Raw genomic sequence first — 8,979 nt, 5'->3', positions numbered from 1 at the left:
CTTTTGCCTTGTGGGACTTTCATCGTGTGTGTGTGTGTGTGTGTTGAACTTTATTGACAATATTCAAGAGAGTAGTGCTCCCTAAGTCTCCTCCCCCACCTTTCCTGGGGACCTGGGTTGAAAACTGTGAGGGAAAGGCTCAGTGTTGGGAGCTGAGTTGGGACAGGGACTGTTTGGTAGCCAAGGGCCTCTCTCTTGCTCTTATGTCCTCAATGGGTTGGGTGGCTCTTTGGAGTCCATGTAGGCCATGAGGTCCACCCCCCTGTAGCTGTAGCTGTATTCATTGTCATACAAGGAAAGGAGGTTTACAGAGTTGTCATTGAGAGCAATGCCAGTCCAGCATCAAAAATGAAGAGGGGGAGTCACTGTTCAGTTTGCAGGAGACAACTTGGTCCTCAGTGCAATCTGGATGCCCATTATCAGGCCCTCAGATACCTGTTGCTTCACCTTCTTGTTGTCATCATACTTGGAAGCTTTCTCCAGGCGACTTGTCAGATAAACAATGGGCATATTGGGGTTAAAAACACAGAAAGCCATGTCAGTGAGCTTCCCTTTAAACTCTGGGATGACCTTGTCCACAGCCTTGGCAGCATCAGTGGGTGTAGGGATGATGTTCTGAGCAGTCCCATGGCCATTATACCATAGCTTCCCAGAGAGGCCATCCACAGTCTTCTTGGTGGCAGTGATGACCTGGATTATAGTCATGAGTCCTTCCACAATGCCAAAGATGGCGTGGATGATCTTGGTCAGGAGAGCTAAGCAGTTGATGTACAGGAAGCATTCCTGAAATCTTGTGTGGGTTGTCATACTTCTCATGGTTCACACGCCTCACAAGCATGGGGATATCAGCAGAAAGGGCAGAGATGATGACCCTTTTGGCTTCACCCTTCAAGTGACTTTCTCCATGGTGATGATGGTCATGAAGACACCAGTAGACTCCACAATATACTGGGCACCAATATCACCCCATTTGATGTTGGTGGGATGTCAGTCCTGGAATACGCTGATGGTCTTCCTGTTGATGACAAGGCTCCCCTTTCTCAGCATTGATTGTGCTGTTGAATTTGCCATGGGTAGAGTCATATTGGAACATATAGACCATGTAGTTGAAGTCAATGACGGGTCATTGATGTCAACAATATCAATTTTGCCAGGAAGAAAGACCTAGTAACCAGTCAGCCAATATGGTCAAATCTATTCACTCTGACCTGTGCCATCATGTCTCAGGGACAAGACTAGCACTGCAGAAGATGTGACTGTCTCTGGAACAGGAAGGAGCAGAGTGTAGGCAGAGGCCGCTTTTTCATTTTCTGGCCATCCATACCTGAAACAATCATACAGAAACTATATTTAATTACAACACTGCTTGGCTAATTAGCTCATGTGTATTTCTAGCTACTCTTACATCTTTAATTAACCCATTTCTATTAATCTATATATCACCATGAGGCTTGTGGTTTACTGGTAAGGTTCCCAGGCATCTGTCTCCTTCAGTGGCTATATGGCATCTCTCTGACTCCACCTTCTTTCTTCCTCTATCTGCTTAGAATTCCCACCTTACTCTATTCCACCCTGCCATAGGCCAAAGCAGATTTATTCATTAACCAATAAAAGCAACACATATACAGAAAGACTTCCCACACCATTTCCCCTTTTCTGTTCAAATAAAAAGGAAGGTTTTAACTTTAACAAGCAAGATTAAATGCAACAAAACAGTTATCAAGCAAGAATTATAGTTAAAATATTTAGTCCTACATTTGGCCAATTAAGGAAAATACTTTATTATCTATCCTATCTTTGTGAGTCTTAAGTTTTATATCTAATTTATCTTTTATCATAAGTAAGGAAAACTTTAACTATAACTATCTATTCTTCAACTCCATCAGACTCCAGAAATATATAATATTACCTAAGCAAACAAGAAGTGCATTGTAAGCAACTTCCAAAACTCTAAAATTAACAGACATCTCGCTGCCTGAACAGTCACCCATAGTTCTTCTGTAATATTAGGGCATCCATCTTCAGCCTACAGGCCCACAGCGTATGGCAGACTTTTCCATAAAGCAGGAAATTTCAAAGACAGCTCTGCCTATATTGGCAGTTTGTCGGTCACTTTCTTCTGTGTCCTGCAGAATGTCTGGCAGAATCTTTCATGAAGCAGGAACACTGAAGGACTGTTTCACTTTCTTTAGACAACTTCAGCAGTCTTTTTTTTTTTTTGTGGATTCTGCATGTCTAGTTCACACAGCACAGCGTCAAGCTGTCCAGGCAAGAACAGTTTCTTGCCCAAGTGGCTATTAAATTCCATAATGAGCCTGTTCAATGCCCATCATCCTCTTGAAGTAGATTGGTGCTATCAGGAGCAGATGTGTCTCATTGTCATGAAAAGTCCTAAGTTCTTAAAACATTTTCTGCCATATTCTGTAAATCTTTGAAAGGTTTAAAAAATAACTATCCATCTGAAATATATTTCTGTACGTCTGAAAAACATAACTAACATGCCTACAAGATTATAGATGACTATATATTAATCTGTATTTATTAATTATATATTACATTTTAAATGAGTGGGGGCTGGAGAGATGGCTCAGTGGTTAAGAGCACTGCCTGCTCTTTCAAAGGTCTTGAGTTCAATTCCCAGCAACCACATGGTGGCTCACAACCATCTGTAATGTGATCTGGTGCCCTCTTCTGTCCTGAAGGTATACATTCAGACAGAACACTGAGAATACTGAATTTATAAACATTTATAAACAATCATTTGGGGAATTTGGGTGTTGTTCTCTATACTACTTCCTGCTGGTTGGGGGCACTGTTAATCAGGTCTTTCATGAGGTGTTCTGTGTGGTAGATTCATCTTAGCCAGCAGTCCTGGAGCTGTCATGGATGTTGGACCATCTGTAGAAGTGGGTTAATCCAAGATGTGAGAGTTAGCTAGAAATATGCATGAGCTAATTGGCCAAACAGTGTTGTAATTTATACTGTGTCTGTGTGATTATTTTCGGTCTGGGTGGGTGGCTAGCAAATGAACAAGTAGACTCCACCTAATTTAAAGAGAGCTGCAACTTTAAATTTTTCAAAATTTTTGTGTATATGAGTGTGCCTCTGTGGATTTGTGCATGTGAATGCAGTACCCTCAGAGTCCAGAAGAAGGCATCAGGTCCCGTGAGTTTAACTTGGAAGTTCCTGATGTAGGTTCTGGAACAGAATTCAGATCTTCTGCAAGGACGGTATGTGTTCTTGACTACTGACCCTTCCCTCTACCCCCTAGGACATTTTTCTATTATTATTGAGAAAAGCAAATGAGTCAGAGAGTGTCTTTGTTACAGTGAGAACATTTTAGAGATAACCGAACCGCTCTTGTGACCTGTTAATTATGCATATAGTTGACATGTGGGTCAGAGTGGGAATACCTAATGATTAAAATCGCCTGGAAGTTTCCCAGTTTATAAGAACAATGAAAGAGTAAGAAGAGAAATAAAAAGGCAAAAAGCAGAATCACCAAGTCCTCTGCTCATGAGAGTAAATAGTGAGGAGCCTAACAAGCGATAGCTGTTTTTCCGAAGAGCACCTCTAAATCTGTTTATTTTGATATGTGTGAGTGTTTTGTTTGCATGTATGTATGTGTGTGTACCATGTGTGTGCCTAGTGCCTGTTGGAGTCAGAAGAGGGTGTTGGGTCTTCTGGAACTGGAGTATTGGATGGTTATGAGCTGCCATGTGGGTGCTGGGAACCAAACCCGTCCTTTGCAGGAGCAACAAGTGTTCTTCCTTTCTAGCCCCATCATGGTTCACTTCTATGTGATTTCTGGGGCATTCATTTCCTACTTTGCACCAAATATCATTTTAGAAGAAATGTTCTATATTTTTTTTTCTGTTACAGATTGGGCTCGGTCTTGTCCCTGGACTTATGAGAAGCACCTGGCATGGCTCTGAAGCTGCTACAGACTTCAATGCTTTTCCCCACAGAGATTCTGCATATGATCACATTTTCATTCACAATGGCCTTGAGAAGTATGTTAAACGGTTGCAGGTGGTCCTCAGTGTTTATATATTTGCCTTTCATTAATTTGAATTGGCTCATAATCCACAGTGCCACTCCCACCATACCATTTATTGGTGGGCTTGGGCAGTGCGGTGGTGGCATTGCCACGGCCAGTGCTGTTGGTAAAGAGTGTGGCCTTTGAGGACTGGTATGAACAATGCAGACCTCTCCCATTACCTCTCACTAGACCTATAAACAATGCATTCCTGGCTCTGGGTGAGCCTTCTACCTTGTTCAGCCTGCCTAATCTCTTTTCTTCCTATTGACAGTCCTGCAACCCCGTCTCCATGACTGTGGAGGCTGGACATTTGGCTGCTGGGGTAACCTCTAGCTCTGGTTTTTGCAGCTCAATGTGTTCCTAAAAAGTATGTCTTGTCCTATGTGCCTGAATGACAAATCATCTCACATCCTCCAGGTGGTTGGGATACAGACGGGTGGTCCTGAGAGAAGCACAGTTGGAGAGTATGCATGTAGTAAGGTTTCCTCTCACCTAGGGTAGCCTCAGATGCACTCCAGATGCAGGCAGGCAGGCATGCACACACACACAAACACACACACACAGAGAAGAAAACTTACTCTTTTTTAATGTAAAAATGATCACAATTAAGCATTAATATGTCTGTTTTGCTACATTGTTTTGTTTGCTGCTTATAAGAGCCAGCCCAAAATTGTCATAGATAATGAGAGCCAGAGAGGCTAGGACACTTAAATACGAGTCCATGGTAAGTAAACTGATTGCATGAGAAGCCTCTGACATCCAGGTGTCTAGCCTTAGACACTAGAATAACACTTCCATTGCCTCTTCTTTGTGGTCTCAGACACCGCTATTGATTCTGCCTTGGCTGGCAATGACTGTTTATGGCAACAGTCTCATTTTCCTTCAGTAAGGCTCCTTTCTTTCTTTAGGATGAAAGTGTTGGATGATAGCATCCACTGAATTAAGAAACTGAATTATTCCCAGCATGATAACTCAGGACTTTGGCATCCACTCGCAGGAGACAAAGGTAGGCAGAACAGAATGAGTTCAAGGAGGCCAGATGGAGCAAATTCCATGACAGCCAGGGCTGTATACAGAGGTCCTGTCTCAAAGAAAAGACAAAACAAAGTTGATATTATTCTATGTATCTACAGTTTTGGAGAATTAGATTCAGAGCAAGGGAGATCTGAGAGAAGATGCTCGGATAGAGAACACATTAAAGGATGCCAAAGTTTGAGGAGGAGAAAGTTCGAGGTGAGAGTGGTAGATGATGGCCAGGGTACTGGGTGCAAATGGGATGATGGGAAAATTTCCAGTGCTCTGTAGAACACTAGGGTGACTATGATAGACAACAATTAACACAAATTTAAAAATAGCTAACAGGGTTTGAATGATCTCAATATAAAGAAATGATACATGTCTGAGGTGATGGATATGCCAATTAGCCTGATCAGCTAATTGCATATTACATACATGGATTGAAACGTCTCCTGTTATCCCACAAATATGCACAATTACAGTGTCAATTAAAAATTAAAAACATATTTAAAAGGGGAAAGTCTTAGCTTCGTAGTTGGTGTTAACCATTATTACAACTAGTCTCTAAGAACTGTCTCAGCACCCACAGGAGAGGTGGAAGATGATTCACAGCTGCTCTGTTTCTTCTTGCCTCTTCCTCATGACATTCACATACATTTCTCACATATGTATATAGAGACCATCTTGATACAATTTCTCTGTTGTTTCTAATCAAAGTTATATGTTGGGTGACAATAAAATTTAACATCCAAACCAGGTCACCTTTAGAAGAGAAACAGAAATGACTGTGGTCACTCTTGGACAACAGAAGTCAGCTGGAAAGATTGATTTTGTGTATGTTTCTTACATGCAAAAATTAAACAATGAAGGAACCAACCAAAAAAGTCCTTTAAGAGGCTATATCATAGAGTTCTGACTAGTAACATGACATGACAGATTTATCTGGTTGGCAGTGCAGAGATTTTTTTTAGATACTGAAGGACTAAGCTACATAGCCCATTATCCATTAGAATAGAGAAGTTTAAGACTATTACCCAGTGATTGTGCAGGTTCCACACTGCATGTTTGCCTTGAGGAAGGGAGAATGAGAGCTGAAATCCAGCCAGCACCATTATTACATAGCCATGTGTAGTGATGAGGCGAGCAGGCCTGCTTTTTGTCCAGCCTGGCTCCTGCATGGCAAGCTTAGCCATAGAAATAATAACACAGAAACTGTATTCATTTAAACACTGCCTGGCCCATTAGTTCTAGACTCTTATTGGCTAATTCTCACATCTTGATTAACCCATTTCTAATAATCTGTGTACCGAGAAAGATCCTAACCTACATCTGTCTCATGCCGGGGAATCATGGTGTCTGCCTGACTCTGCATTCTTTCTCCCAGAATTTTGTTCTGTCTACTCCATCGACCTAAGGGCTGGCCCATCAAAAGGCCATGGCAGTTTCTTTATTAGCCAATGAAAGTAACACATAGACAGATGACCCTCCTACACCAGCCATGTGTTCAGGTTAGTGATGGAACTTCCACTTTCAGACACAGAGGTGGAACCGCTGAGCAGCACACAGTCCAGCCTTCATCTAGTTTTTCATAAAGCTGAGTATATTTCCCTTACTTCCTAGGCTTATTATCTAATATTCTTGGCAGAAATGCCTTCATAGTTTTAAAAAATGCTTAGTACCAATTCTTTATATAATAGAAAACCTTGGAGACTTGAAACCCAAAGTGCTCAATATTATACTGAGAAGCTCAATATTATACTGAGAAGCTTCATTTCTTTTCAGATTGAACCATTCTAAGAATTTTTTGAAATCTACTATATGTTGAGAGAGGGTGAATGCTTCTCCTGGGATGGAGAAAAGACGTCTCTTCTGTGAAGTGTAGCCTCTACAACAGAGCTCTCTTATCCCCCCAAGGTTCCTCCAAAAAGTGAAACATTGAGGACTATCATCTTTCACAAAACTTTTAAAATGTACTCTCTGTTCCTGAAAAAGAAATGATTATCTGGTGCAATTAACATTGGACCACATACCCAAGGAACAATGAACATTTCAAACACAAATTGCTGTTGAGAATCACTGTCCTATTCTGGGATGATGATGTTCGTGAAGAAAATGAGCAGAGAGTTTTCATAAAAAAACCCTTTGGATAAAGAAAACCAAATGAGGAATGCCAGTTTGTCTTCCAAACTTCCTGAGCATATCTGTCATAACAGACATTGCCCTAGATGGTGAAACCCTCTCCTTCTAACATCTTTTAATGATGGTAGAACTTACAGTGCCATAATTTGCTTTCAGTTTTGACAGTGTTACACGATCTTTATAGACTTGCACTGACAGCATTCTTCTCAGCATCATTAGATCATCTCACCTGACTTCTGCATGGTACATGTCTTTACATTCTGATGCTGCTATCCAATTCCCAGTGAAGTGAATAGGGCATTAATGTGATTATTGTAAAAAGTTAGCATGTACAGATATAGCATTTCACTTTTACAAGCATTTTGTAGCTATTAACTAGCCTGCCCAATGTTTCTTGGATGCAGTGACACTTACTGTTCTTTTTTTAACCAAGTAAGATGATGAGAAGGGTTGACCTAGGCAGTGTTATAGGAGCTGAAAAAGCTGTACTTGTCTTAACTTCCTTCAGCACTGTAAACCTAAGAAAGTAGGATATAAAGGTTTGTAGTAATGGAGCACTGTCCTGAAAGGGTAGACATGGCAAAATTACTTTTCATTTGGGAGGCCCATCTTCCTTGTTTTCAATTACGATTTTCATGGCAATCAGTGAGAATCAATTTTAGGCTTTGTCAAAACATTGGTATATAGGTACTGTGAAATTATTTAAACATTTTGTCTTAATAGAATATAATTAATTGGTTAGAAGAAAAAATACTCTACTTACAAAATATCCCAAAGATTTTTTGGTATTTATGTATTTATTTATTATATGTGAATGCCGTGGTGTGTACCTGGAGGTCAGAGGACAACCTGAAGGACTTGGTTCTCTCTTTTTACCATGTGGGTCCCAGGGATCAAACTTACATTTAACAAGCTCCATGGGATGATTGTTTACTTGCTGAACCATTTTGCCAGCTCCAAACATTTAGCTTCTAGCTCTTACTCAAAAAATAACACAATGCAATGATGACCTAGAAAAAAACCTTAAATATTGAGCTTCACATATTTTCTAAAATATTGTACAAAAGTAATGTCTTCTCATTGACATCTTAGACCTGGGTGAGACATAGATAGGGCAAATGGTTAAATGGTTTGCTCATTGCCTTTTTCAAAATCTTTTTTGTTTGTTTGTTTTGTTTTTCGAGGCAGAATTTCTCTGTGTAGCTTTGGAGCCTGTCCTGGAGTTAGCTCTTGTGGAGCAGGCTGGTCTCGAACTCACAGATGTCCGCTTGCCTCTGCCTCCCGAGTGCTGGGATTAAAGGCGTGCGCCACCACTTCCTGGCTGTCTTTTTATAAATCTTATGACTCGTGCTCAGCTGTAAGTGCTACTGGGAATCTTTTTCATTTCCAGAGCTTCTCTTTTGTCACTCACAGCATCGTTAACTGAATATAATAAAGATTGTCATGAGGGTGAAACGCAGCAATGTTTCATGCCTAGTAGAGGTTCATGGGAGAAGTACAGCTTCCAACAGCTCAAGGGGTGGGAACTGTGGTAGCTTGGCAGTGCTCCCCTTCAGGGACATTTCTTCACTCTTCGCCCTTCTTCTGTGGACTAGGACAATATTCCAGTTATCGGAAGTGTAATTTTCCTTAGACTCCATTGGCTCAACAGTGGCAGATAACTGTGTCAGCGAGTAGAACTGGAGGATCCTTGACTAATAATTTTACTGAATCTTCCTCCACCCACCTGTGAAGAGAAAAATCAAAGGGGAAAATACAAATTTTCATTTTAAGTGAACTAA

The 8,979-nt window shown here is 40.9% G+C and overlaps 1 pseudogene; it reads right to left on the bottom strand.

Annotated features, from left to right (window-relative positions):
• Positions 1-201: 201 nt before the first annotated feature.
• Positions 202-1,217, bottom strand: LOC130864292 (glyceraldehyde-3-phosphate dehydrogenase-like; annotated as a pseudogene).
• Positions 1,218-8,979: the final 7,762 nt, after the last annotated feature.

This window comes from Chionomys nivalis, chromosome 1 (assembly GCF_950005125.1).
Source record: "Chionomys nivalis chromosome 1, mChiNiv1.1, whole genome shotgun sequence".
Classification (NCBI taxonomy): Eukaryota; Metazoa; Chordata; class Mammalia; order Rodentia; family Cricetidae; genus Chionomys; species Chionomys nivalis.
This window is presented reverse-complemented; position numbering and strand designations above follow the sequence as displayed.